This window comes from Pipistrellus hanaki (genome assembly GCF_964339955.1).
Source record: "Pipistrellus hanaki genome assembly, chromosome: 7".
In the NCBI taxonomy this organism is placed as follows: Eukaryota; Metazoa; Chordata; class Mammalia; order Chiroptera; family Vespertilionidae; genus Pipistrellus; species Pipistrellus hanaki.
In genome coordinates this window covers 81,120,919-81,133,972 of record NC_140509.1, presented here as the reverse complement: position 1 = coordinate 81,133,972, position 13,054 = coordinate 81,120,919, and the positions used below count along the sequence as shown (strand labels likewise).

At 46.9% G+C, this 13,054-nt stretch overlaps 1 protein-coding gene across 4 annotated transcripts in view; it reads left to right on the top strand.

Annotated features, from left to right (window-relative positions):
• Positions 1–6,193: 6,193 nt before the first annotated feature.
• Positions 6,194–13,054, top strand: part of ZBTB2 (zinc finger and BTB domain containing 2) — a 28,336-nt gene continuing 21,475 nt past the window's right edge. For 2 of the 4 annotated variants that reach the window (XM_084890192.1, XM_084890190.1), the window contains exon 1: positions 6,194–6,459. The gene's annotated coding sequence lies outside the window, so the exon portion shown is untranslated. The other 2 variants (XM_084890193.1, XM_084890191.1) reach the window with 2 other exon arrangements.

Here is a 13,054-nt window from a genome sequence, read left to right as displayed (position 1 = left end):
AACCTGTTTTTTTACAACTCTCCAAGAGGTTCTTAGGCTTACTAAACTTTGAGAACCACTAACTTAGCGTCTATTAACTGGTTTATACTGTTTATACAGATATTAAGTCTTTCGTTAGCACCCTCTTGCTCCACTTAATGTACAAAGTACTAAATCTCAGGGACTCAATCCTCCTTTCCACAACCAACCTTCTCAAACTCCCATCTCCCTGCCTTTACACACTGTGTGTCACTGTGCTGGGAGGGGATGAGAATAAGAGGAGAAATATTTTGAGTACCTCCAGTCCAAATCTATTTAGTTGCAATTCTGAGAGTTCTGAATTGGCCGTTTTTAAAGAGTTTTAAAGTCTCTTCCAAATTCCCTTTCTTCAGAGGAGATTTCCTCACAGAGGGTTAACAAATGCTATTTTTAAATGCTGCATTTAGATTAGATTTACTGGTATAACCAGTGCTTTAGAGCAGAATCTGTCAAGAGTCCTGGTCGTTAAGAGAAACCGGAAAGGTATTTAAGAAAAAAGCAGCCATTATCCAATCTGTTATAGTAAAAGTGTAAAGTAATTTACTGCATCCCCACCTATTACTCAGAAAAGCATAATGGATTAAAAAAAAAAAAAATCAAGGAAGGCCTTAGAAAATTGATCCTAGCTTCACTCACACTACCAATGTCAGGGTCTCCTCCAGCTCCTTGTACCATTAAGCCAAAATTAGTCTTAAAACAAATCCTGGGATAGAGCGGCGGTCTGCGGACTGAAAGGTCCCAGGTTCAATTCCGGTCAAGGGCATGTACATTGGTTGCAGGTGCATCCCCAGTGGTGGGTGTGCAGGAGGCAGTTGGTAGATGTTTCTCTCTCATTGACATTTCTAGCTCTCTATCTCTCTCCCTTCCTCTCTGTAAAAGATCAATAAAATATATTTTTAAAAAGTTAAAAAAAAATCTTTTTAGCTCGTTTCCATGAAAATTTCACAGCAGAAACTAAATAGTATAGTTGTCTTTACACTCAAACCCTGATATCTTTAAATTATAACATCTTTTAGGTCCTGGAAATGTGCTAATTGCTATGGTTACAACAGTAGTACAATCTCGTGGTCAGTATAGACAGCATCAGAAGCTAACAATAAATAGTTTCAATTCTTTTAATAAGTACAGGTGATCCTCGAACAACATAACTTTAAACCACGCAGCCCATCTTTAAGCTGATTTTTTTCCCAATAAATATAGTTGACCCTCCATATCCACAGACTTCACATCAACTGAAGAAGCCAGCCATCTCCAGATGCAACCACCCATGGATTGAAAACAGTATTTCACATTCCCAAGAGCAGTTTCTCAACTGGGTATTCTCAACCATGGGTCAAAACACTATTTTCGATAGGCTGAATCCACAGACTTGAAAGGCCGAATGTAGAGTTAAAAGTTGAAAGTATAACTACTATCATGTAAAAGCTTGCAAACTGGAAGACTAGAGAATAGTTATACACTAACTTCTTTAGAAAAGATTTCTTAAAAATCAGCCAATTTTCTCACCTTTATTAGCATAGATTATTCATGACAAAAGTCAGATAAAAACTTTTTTCCTCTACAATAAATGAGCCCGCTTTCTCTCTTCTCTCTAAGATTGAAGAGAGAATGAGACTAGATGCCCTTAGAGAAAAAATGAATTAAACACGATAATTACTTAAAGACTGACATTTTAGCAAAGCTTTCAGTTCAACCCTAATTCATCCATAAACAAGAAAAATATAGAACTGTTGGTTATGCCAAATTCTTTGATACTTCTCCCTTTAAGACACGAAGCTTAATACTGCTCCAATGGCCATAGGCTGACCTTAGTGACTTGCTTTTAACTAACAGCATGTGGCAGTGATGGTGCGGCTTTCTCCTTGGCTCTTTCTTGTGTCTCTCTCTCTGGGGGAAGCCAAGCCCCACCACAGTGTGAGGACACTACACTCAAGGAGTCCAATGGGGAAATACTGAGACTTGAGCATTAACCTGCTGGAGTGTGGGTCGCCTTAGAAGCAGATTACCTGGCCCCGTCAACATGCTGACTGTAAGTAACCTCGTCAAAGACCCTGACACAGAACCATCTAACTAAGCTGCTCCCAGATTCCTGATCCATAGAAACTGTATGAGATAAACAAGTGATCTTCAAACTCTGCACCCTGATCCATTTGTGATTGATGAAATCAATTTAAGGCACCACAATCAGCTTTAAAAAAAATAAACGAACTAGTTAGAAAAGATAGCTGAGTTTATAACTGGTAACAAGTACTAGTTCCTGAAATTTTTATTTCCATTTTATATATAATATTTGTGTACTTTTAACAAAGCATATGTCTTAGAATCACAACTGAAAAAGTTTGAAACCCACAAGCCTACACTTAGATTTAAGACAAAATGTTCCCTAAAGTGTAGGAACTATTGAGGGAATATGGTCTCAACAACAACCAATTATAAAATGAGCATTTCCTATAACTTCATAACCAAACCAATAAAATAAGACTCTCAAAATACCTATTTTCTGACATAGGTTAAGCTTGATATAAAACATGAAAGGCACTGTCCAAACCTAAGCGGTTACCCATAAAACTATGTAGTGAAAAGGCTGCTCTGGGAGACACCCACAAAGATTAGTATATTACTTTAATAAACAATGTTAAAGGAAATTCCATCTTCAACCTGAGCGCACACACAAACTTCTGGGAAAAACAAGTACAGTATTACTAACTTGCTTTCTGCCCACAGTCCAGGACTCACGGGTCCTATCTTCTTCAGGGCATAGCAAGCGCCTATTTTTCTCAGGTACCCCAGCATAACATGTTAAAACTTTCAGCACTACAAGAGTTTGAGAGTATTTGTGTATAGCAACTTTTGATGAATCCACTCAGATCATTTATTTGCTTGCACTGTGATTTTCTGGGGAAATGTGTAGAACTATTTTTTAACTCCTAATCTGCCAAATGGATTTCCCAAATGCAAAATCAGCACGTAAACACTAAGCAGATAATTTAACTTATTTTTCTTATTACTTAATTCAGGTTATTTGTGGCTCTCCCACACCAGACTAATAGCTTTCCCTGGACACTAGTCCTTCTTGCAAAAACTAAGTTTTCTCCCCAACTTTTGCGTATGCATCCATTTAAATATTTCTTCTTCAAGTTGTAGAAAGCAGATACAATCTGTATAGCATCCCTTATAATGCTATGACTTGATGGTGACTAAAAATCAGACTAATTAGCATTCTTGACAAAATGTAAGAATGCATGCCTATCCCTTGAGAGAACTAGCAGCCAAACAACTGACCATTTATAAATGCAAGAATAGCAGCTCTAACCCGGCAGGCGTGGCTCAGTGGCTGAGCATCGACCTATGAATTAGGTTCATGGTTCAATTCTCCGTCAGGGCACATGCCTAGGTTGTGGGCTCAATTCTGTGTGGGGTGTGCAGGAGGCAGCTGATCAATGATTCTCTCATCACTGATGTTTCTCTCTCCCTTCTGTTCTCTGAAATCAATAAAAATATTTTATTTTATTTTTTTTTAATATATTTTATTGATTTTGTACAGAGAGAAAGGGAGAGAGATAGAGAGTTAGAAACATCGATGAGAGAGAGTCATCGATCAGCTGCCTCTTGCACACCCCCTCCTGGGGATATGCCCGCAACCAAGATACATGCCCTTGACCGGAATCGAACCTGGGTCCCTTCAGTCCCCAAGCCGACGCTCTATCCATTGAGCCAACCGGTCTCGGCTGAAATCAATAAAAATATTTTAAAAAGAATAGCAGCTCTTGAAGAAAAGTCTACGCCAGTCCTTGACAGCACTTTCTCTAGGAATGAGATTGAGTTTCAGGAATAACCCATGGGTCTATTTTTATACAATTACATAAATGTAGTATTGAGAAACTATTCACTGCTTTTAAGAATAAGCAGTTTTGCCCAGCTGGCATGGCTCCATGGTTGAGCATGGACCTATGAACCAGGAAGTCACTGTCTGACTCCTGATCAGGGCACATGCCCAGGTTGCAGGCTTGAACTCCAGTGTGGGGTGTACTGGATGCAGCCCATCAGATCAATGATTCTCATCATTGATGTTTCTCCCTCTACCTTCTTCACTGAAATCAATGAAAATCTATTTTTTAGAAAAAAAGCATAGTTTCTTTGACTCAACGCCAATTACTTTAAACACATAGGCAAGTTTCTACTTCAGGGCTTTCATCTAAAACTTTAGCAATAGTTAGTTTTGCCCACTTTTTTTTTTTTTTTTTAACAGAGAGCCAGAAACATCAATCAGAAACATCGATCAGCCGCCTCCTGCACACCCTCCACTACACCCCCCTCCGGGGATGTGCCGACAACCAAGGTACATTTGACCGGTATCAAATCTGGGACCATTCAGTCCACAGGCCGACACTCTATCCACTGAGCCAAACAAGCTTCAGCAGTTTTGCCCACTATTTCTCTTTAGTTTCTCTTAAAACAGTTCACTCTCCATGTAAGCACTCCATCATATCAAACTTTAAAGTTCAGAGTCAAGGTGTAAGAACCCAACGATCTTTAACTATGACTTTCTACGAATCAAAATCACTTCAGTTTCCTAGTAAGATGAAACAGATCTCAACTGGGGAGCCAATCCAAGAAACAGGCATTGTCAGTCTGAGGGCCAACTTTGATGTTTTAGTGATAGTGCACTAGAAATTCTTATATCAGGGTCAGAATTTGGTTTTGTAGGCAGAATTTAACCACTCAACAAGTCATTTATCTAGCTGCTTAAAGAACAAGAGCCGTTCAAGGTAGGTGTGCACTAAATCCATTACCCGCTTTTGGACCACTACAGTCATCAGCTGCCTTCTGTCTTCACAGAAGGAAGCAGCCATCAGCAGCACAGTATAACTAACTGGGTCACTAAATCAAACGCAGTTTTAGAAGGGACACTTCTGTACGTTAAATTAGCTGTCTCAAGATATAGTAAGCTTGTCTTCAATATTTGTGAACTAAGTGCCAGGGCACTGGGCTATGTAAACCAATGCCGGGACCAGTTTGGCTCAGTGGATAGAGCGTCGGCTTGGGGATTGAAGGGTCCCGGGTTCGATTCCAGTCAAGGGCATGTACCTTGGTTGCGGGCATATCCCCAGGAGGGGGTGTGCAAGAGGCAGCTGATCGATGACTCTCTCTCATCGATGTTTCTAACTCTCTATCTCTCTCCCTTCCTCTCTACAAAAATCAATAAAATATATATATTTTTTTTAAAATGGGTTGGACAACAAATCATCGACCAAAAAAGCATGCTTTAAAAACCAAAGAATCCTGAAAACTGTTGCCTCCATTCCCCTAAACATCAAGCAGCATTCATCTTTAAGACTTCAAAATACTATACACTGTAATTAAATGCAGTCCTCAAAGGACTACATGGTGCTTCCAAAGATATAAAAACTCGAGCAAAATGGCAACAACACAACGGTGAACTTTAAAATGTTAAGAATGACTAGCAAGTCCCCTTGCCTGCCCTCTTGCATCTCAGGACCTTTACAGAATGGCCAGCTCTGGAATCCGCTCTCAACAGCTCCCCAGAAACCAAACTCAACAGGAGAGTGAACCGTTCATAAGTAACAAACAAGCTTTGCAGGCTGATACTTTTGGACCAACAGCTTCAAAAAAAAAGCCAAAACCCAATGACTGAAATAAACAAGTTAAATCCTAACAAACTCCTTAGATGACACCCAGCTAACATCAGTCCGTTAGCACCTCTGCCTCCACCTGCGGGACCAACTGGCATTTCTCCTCCAGGAGGACTTTTCCATTTCCCCTGCGGATCGAGGGCGTCTCTGTGGTCCTCGAGTCCACTGCACCTCATCCTAAAGACAAGACTTAGCTCAGCAAGGGAGGGGCGGGCCGAGAGATGTCCGCCCCGCAGCTCTCCATCCATCATCCCTGCCCCAGAGCATCCCTCCCGGGCCCTCCTACCTAAGCCCTGCATGTGGGCCTGGGCCGGTGACTCCGGCCTCCGGCCCCGCGGCGCGGAGAGAAGTTTCCTGCCTCGGCTGCACATGGTCTGCAGAAGTTTGGCCGGCGCGGAGCGCGGAGCCGGCGGGAGCTGCAGGCTGCAGGCTGCGGGCGGCGGCGGCGGCGGCGGCGGCCGGGCTGCAGGAGGCGGAGGCGGAGGCGGGCGAGGGGGAGGGCGGCGGCGGAGGGGGGCGGCGGGGGCTCTTGCCGCCACAGCGCTCGCCGCCTCCCCCCCGGCGGGAGCCGCTCGCAGCCTCTGCACTAGTCGCTCCGCTCCCTCGGTCATGTGACCTTAACGTAACCGGACAGGAAAAGCCCCGCCGCCGCCGCCGCCGGAGACACCGACCGCGGCGGCAGCGGCAGCAGCAGCAGCGAGCGGCGGCGGCGGCGGCGGCGGGCAGGGCACGGCCAGGCCGCCGCGGTGCCCCCTCCACACCCCGCGCCGCAGCGCCCCGGCGGCAGGTAAGCGCGCACCGCCTCCCTCCCGGGCCGGCGCCCACGTGCCGCCCCGGCCCGGGCTCCGGGAAGGCGGAGGGGCGGGGGCGGGAGGGGGCACCGGGCTCGCAAACGGTTCCGGCGGAGACGGTGGCAACAAAGGCGGCGAATGCCCCCGGCCCGGCTCCGGGCGAAGGCAGGCGGAGGGCGCGGGTCCCCCGGGAGCGCGGCTCTGGGAAGGGCGGGCAGGGGCGCCCCGGGGGCGGCGGCGGCGGCCGCGCCTGGCGCCGGGCTCTGGCCGCCTGACAAAACCATCCCCCGGAGCCAGGCGGCGGCGAGTCGGCGGCGGCAGCTCCATCCGGGGCTTTGCGGGAGGGGGAGGGGACGGAAGCCGAGAGGGCGGGCGGCGGATCGGAGGGAGGAGGAGGAGGGAGGGAGGGAGAAAGAGGAGGGGGCGATCCGCGTTCCGTTCCCCATCGCCGGTCCCTCCCTTCCCGCCGCCACCGCGAAGTGCGTCCTGGCGGCGGCGGGCGGCGGCCGGTGAGCGTCCCGCGCCGGAGCTCCGAGAGGCTGGCCTGTCAGGTGCGTAAATCCCGCCGCCGCCGCCTCCTGCCGCCGCCGCCGCCGCTGCTGCTTCGGCGGCCAGGCCGCGAGCTGCGGAAGTGGGCTTGGGGGAGGGGAGCGGGAGAGGGGGGGGAGGGGAGGGATCCGGTCCGACCGGAGCAGGCCCGGCCTCTCTGGCGCTTCTCCCAGCTGCAGCGGCTCCTACAGCTGCTGCCGCTCCCGCCGCGGCTCCGCCTCCCGGCCGCGGGCGGGGGCGCGCACGCGCGCTTCCGGCCTCCTGGGTCTCGCGCTGTCTCCGGCTCTCGCGCGCGCTCCTCCAGCTCCCAGTCCGGCGGCCGCCGCCCGCCCGCCCGCCCCCGGCGCCGGGCCGCTGCGCCGGCCGGGGCGTCGCGCACGGCGTCGGCGTCGGCTTTGTGTTAAACGCCGCGGGACTTGGGGGAGCGCGCGCGCACGCACGCGGGGCCGCGCAGCCCGAGTGCGTCGCCCCGCCCCGCCCCTCTCTCGCCTCCCCGTCCCCGGAGGCTGGGGCGGGCCGAGCTGCCGGCGCCCGCACCTCCCGGCCCCCTCGGGTCTGGGCGGCCCCGCCCCCCGGGGCGGGCGGAGCCGGCGCGGCGGGGCGGCCGTTGCCCAGGTCTCCCGCGGGCCGGGGAGGCGGAGGCCCTCCCGGGCGCCGCCTGGGGCGCCGCTGCAGCCCCAAAGGCGGGTGTGGGCGCGCCGAGCGGGAGGCTGGGGCTTCCGGCCCGCGGGCGGTGAGCGCCCCGATGGGGCCCGGGGCTGCGCTGCGGTTTCTGGCTGCTCTGCCTCGCGGCGCGGGTGCGGCGGGTGCGAGCTCGGGGCCAGCACAGCCTCATCCCAAAGCCCGGGCTCCGAAAAGGGGGGGAAGGTCGGGGTGCTGAGGCCGCTCCCCAGCCCCGACCGAACCCCGCAAACCAAACCATTAACGTTCACACCAGGCTGCAGAGAGAACTGGGAGCACAGAAAATGCTTAGGGAGCAGGGTTTTTTTCGCTCCGAGCTGGTAGGGAAAGCAAGCAAGGGTAGCGGAGCCAGCAAGAAGCGGGCGGAGTGGAAATACAGCTGTAGCTACGCCCTTTGCTGCAAAAACTTGGAACTAATCATGCCTTCGGGACACATCCCAGGCTCTTGGCTCCCCCCACCCATCCGTAGCGTTCATTTGCTCCTCGTGAAGCCGGCTCCCTTAGTGTGTGAGTCCCGATTGTATTCATTTCCATACATTATTGTCTTAGCGGAAATAAAACATTAAAGGATCAGACTCCCTGGCTCACAGCACTCCCAGGTGCTCTGGGTTTCCTGAATTTTGGCCACCCTGCCCCTTCCAGGCAGACCATCTATGTGGACCCCCAACCCAGCTCAGGACCATAGCACCAGTGTTTTAATCTGAAAGGCCTGACATTTCTATAGAAAATCAGAATTAGAATTAGGACATTTTAAATCCTCATTTCTCTGACTTATTATAAGCCGGAAATAATTATTAAATTTTATTTTCCATTCTAAAGACCTTTGGTGTCTATCCAGGGTGTTTTGAAGTCATGACAAGGTAATTTTTAAGAAAGATTACAATGAATACATTCTTTTAACCTGGGTGTTTCTCACTTGAATGTGTGGTTTATATAAGGTTATCTTGTAGCCAAAGAATTGGCCTGATGTTGAAACCATCATGAGATCTCCAAGTACAAAAAGTAGAATACCAGTGTTAAATTCCGCCAATAGCCAGCAGTGAAGGAGTCCTTAAAGAGTGGCAGATAAACCACCACTCCAGCTGCTTGCTATGGAGTTTTAAAGTTTCTCCTCTCTTCAAAGAGGATGCAAGTAGACAGGTGCTCCACAAACCTCCACCAAAATACTCCAGCAGCAGAGAAGAAACACTAGGCATGTTTTAGCTCATAGACTAAAAATTTCCATACAATACAGTTTCTTTTTAAAAAAATATTTTTATTGATTTTTAACAGAGAGAAAGGGAGAGAGATAGAGAGCTAGAAACGTCGATGAGAGAGAAACATCGACCAGCTGCCTCCTGCACACCCCCTACCGGGGATGTGCCCGCAACCAAGGTACATGCCCCTGACCGGAATTGAACCTGGGATCTTTCAGTACGCAGACCGACGCTCTACCACTGAGCCAATTAATAAATTAAAACTTCACACTGTCTTCCAAATTTTAAACTTTCCTATATAATAAAAGGCTAATATGCAAATTGACCGAATAGCAGAATAACTGGTGGTTATGACGTGCACTGACCACCAGGGGGCAAATGCTCAATGCAGGAGCTATCCCCTAGTCAGTTCGCTTCCATAAGGGGAACTCTGCTCAGCCAGAAGCTGGGCTCAGGGCTGGTGAGTGCAGTGCCCCCCTCCATGGCAGCGCTAAAGACCCTTCAGTGGACATCCCCCAAAGTGTCCTTAACTGCAAGAGGGTGCAGGCTGGGCTGGGGAGGGGTGAAGGGGGAACCCCCTACACCCCCAGTGCACAAATGTCATGCACCGGGCCTCTAATGTACCTTGAGAACGAGAACACTGCATATGGGGATATGCTTTCCTGACATGAGAATTACTGAAACAGTTAGGAAACTGAAGGAGTCATCTAAGGCTGTTATGTCACATTGGCTTGGATCAGCTTCTTCAGACCTGGAGCCTCTCCTGCCATCTCCTGTCTCTCATCTCCAGACCCAGTCATCTTTCCCTGAAGGAACTGGGAAACTGGGCAAGTGGTGTGGCACGAGCTGTCACAGTAAAGGAAGAAGTGCTGGTTGGCCGGAGACTGTACCATAAATTTCAGAATGTACCTGGTGAACGGGCATTTAGCATTTTACCCGCTGCCTGTCTTCAGGTTGCAAAATGGGGGAAAATAACCTCTGGTGAGGATTAACAACAAATCATACTCAACCAAAACAAATATCACAACAGTCAGCAGAGCACAGAGTAGATGCAGAACCCAGCTCTCTTCTAAAGAGATTAATAAAATTATGAGGAGATGCCACTTCACTAATTTGTTGTTTTGGAAAATATAATATGTTTTTAATAAATGTGTTACATTAGCATCCTGATACCAAAAAGTATGAGAATCCCTGCCCTCAAATACTAAAATAAATTACTCAAGACTTCATTCAAGTTTGAATGAAAACACATTTGGTGCTTCTTTCTCTGGCATACACTGTGCTATATCTATAGGTGACTATCTTTTCTTCAGATTAATTTTACTAATCATACAGCATTTTTAAAACTGCAGTCTGCTTTTGTGGGTTATTATAAGCAAATTAGATTAGGTTTTAAATTTTGCTGTGTGCTCATATGTAGATTTCCTTAAAGTTGATTATAGCATAATGTCTTTAGAGTTATCACTTTAATATCAAGTCTATTCTCCATTAATCTCTGACTTGCTTCTCCTTGACACCTAAACTGTTCCTGAACTGGCCTCAATTTATACTCAGAAATTAAAAACTAATTTTAGTGTTAACAAAATATAATTGAAAAGACAAATCTTTTCAAAATAAATTCTATTGGTTCATTTATGACCCTGCTTTTTAAATTACCATAGAAAAGAATTGACTCAAGAAATGTTAATATATATACGTGTGTGTGTGTGTGTGTGTGTGTGTGTGTGTATACCATTCTGTCACCATAACATTTCCTAGCTTTGAAATACAATTTTAAGTTGGTCCGAAGGTTGTGGGTTATTGTTAAGCTGAAATACAATTTTAAAATATATTAAAATTCAAATGACCAGGCTCGTTCAAGTTTACTTTATGGGCCTCACGTATTAATTATTAATAATACTGAAAAAAGCAGTTTTTTCATCCTGGTAAGTGGTCTAAACCACTTGGAAGAATCAATCTTGCTTGTGGGAAGTGCTTTTCGGTTACTGATGCGAGCTGTGCATTACAACATTCATATATGCTTCGCTTATAAAAAGTCAGGGACTACAGAGGACCTTTGAGTGCCCTTGAAATGGGTAGTCTAAGTGGTATTTCATATCTTCAGAGAGCAATTATCTTTAAAAAGTAAACCATCCATTCCAAAGCTGCTTTGGCCTCTTCTCTACTGACAGTGAAGGAGGAGCTTGAGTTGCCAGAATACAGTGAGATTACGTTTGTTCCATTCAGCCGCACTTCCAGAAACCGAGTAACTTAAGGATCAACCCACACGCGCTCCGCGATGGAAGCTGGAAGCTGGACATCTGGGGAGTACCGTTATCAGTGTGGGAAGCAGTGGAGATCAAAGCCACAGCTTTCAACAATGTAAACGATCGTTTACATTTGGCTTTGGAAAGTGTTTTTTACTTATTTCAACATGACATCTCATAGTCTCTGAATTTACTTAAGGGAAAAGCCACTTTGTACGTTTAAACATACATGAAGAGGCATTCTGTGAAAACCCACCTTTAAGAATTGCCTCCGCCCTGGTCAGTTGCTCGGTGGTTAGTGTCTGCCCAAGGACCAAAGGGTCTCTGGTTCAATTCCCGATCCCCGCCCAATCAGGACATGTGCGGGGGCAATCTATGTGTCTCTCTCACATCAATGTTTCTCTCCCCTTCCTTGCTCCCATCCATTCAATCTTTAAAAAATAAAAAATAAAAAATCAATTGAAAAAATATCCTCAGGTGAGATTTTTTTTGTTTGTTTTTTATTGACTTCAGAAAGGAAGGGAGAGGTAGAAAGATAGAAACATCAACGATGAGAGAGAATCATTGATCAGCTGCCTCCTGCACACCCCCTACTGGAGATCAAGCCTGCAACTCAGGCATGTGCTTTTGACCAGAATTAAACCCAGGACCCTTCAGTCTGCAGGTAGATGCTCTTTCCACTGAGCCAAACTGGCTAGGGCTCCTCTGCTGAGCACTTTTTTAAAGAAGAAAAAAATTGCCTTCCTTAAACAAAAGAAGTATGCATAGTCTAAAAAAAAAAGGTCTCCTTTCTCCATCTCTAGTTCTCTGCTCACTATTCTGATTTACATTTTTTTAAAGTTCCATTAACAGTGTTAAATAGCTGGGGACTTTATGAGCAGCCCTCCATAGCTAATATATTGATAAGAACTTTTAGGAATGATCTATAGCAAGGTAGTGTAGTGGGAAAAGCATGAAATGTACGCACAAAAGACCACGGTTCAATGCACTCGTGTTTTTTTCAGTTTTTACTTTTCTGAACTATCATGTAGTGATTTAAGGATGTGACTTCTGGAATCAGACCTATCTGGCTTCTCCCAATACTCTCAGACATAAATCACTCCAGTGCTCCAGATCTTTGCGGCGAACATGTAGATGTATGCACAGCTACCCTTGGGTGTCTGTAAAGCTTCTCAACCCCAACCTTCCGCACCTCACTTCCTAATCCTCCCCACAAAATGGGGTTTTTGCCCAGGTTCCCTCTCCTGGCGGAGAGCCCCTCGATCTATCCAGTAAAACAGGTTAGAAACCGAGGAGTCACCTTGGACACCTACCCTGTTTCCCCGAAAATAAGACAGTGTCTTATATTAATTTTTGCTCCCAAAGATGTGCTAGGTCTTATTTTCAGGGGATGTCTTATTTTTCCATGAAGAATACGGTACACATTTATTGTTAAATGAAAATAAAGGAAATTTATTACCTGTATAAGCTACGGTAGTACGATAGTTGTCAACACAAACCAGACAAACTGTGAATCCTACAGTATCAAGAATTTACTCATTTATTCAATGACAATCATGTCATCATCTTCTAGAACATCATCATAACAATCCAATTCCTGAATTTCCTGGTGAATTTCTTGTGACTCCATTTCTTTCAGAATCAGTGGACCAAATCTCTCATGTTTAGCAATAGCATTCTGAGACAGAGCCTAGGGGGCCTTATTTTCGGGGGGGGGGGGGGGAGATGCCTTATATTTCACTCAGAAGGAAACCTGTAAGTAGGTCTTATTTTTGGGGAAACATGGTAGATCTTCCCCATCCTCCTCCATCCAATCCATCAGCCAGCCCTTTGATTCTTTAACTTCCAACTGTCCTCTCCCCCTCGCCCTTTGTCTTCATCACCACCACCCAGCCTGTCATCTCCTTTCTCCACCACTT